Source organism: Petaurus breviceps, unplaced genomic scaffold, assembly GCF_028583685.1.
Source record: "Petaurus breviceps papuanus isolate PSGF00001 unplaced genomic scaffold, PetGlider_PUasm1.0 90881, whole genome shotgun sequence".
NCBI classification, from domain to species: domain Eukaryota; kingdom Metazoa; phylum Chordata; class Mammalia; order Diprotodontia; family Petauridae; genus Petaurus; species Petaurus breviceps.
The window spans coordinates 19,304,579-19,304,949 of NW_027187369.1; positions in this window are offsets into that span (position 1 = coordinate 19,304,579).

Sequence of the window (371 nt, forward strand, 5' to 3'; positions counted from 1 at the left end):
CAGGTCAAGTAGAAAATGTACCTCTGTCCATTCAAAACCAGCTTTCTATATATACTATGACCAGGAAGGGGAACATCCTCTCTAACCACTATTTTAAGTAGCTGGAAAATGCATCATAGATGTGGGGAGAAAGAGGCAGAGATAATGGAGGGAACATGAAGAAATAAGAAAAAACCCTTCTGTGTCTTCCTCAGCAGAGGGAGCTAACAGAGGAACTGTGACCATGGGTGTGGGATTTTCCTGCTCTTGAGAACTCAGTGTCAAGGTGATTGTCCATTAGTTATGCTTTGTTCCCTCCAGATCACTTGAGAAAGAGGACAGTTAGACTGGGGGAGCAAACTTCAAATATGAAGGATGTTTTCTGCATGCCA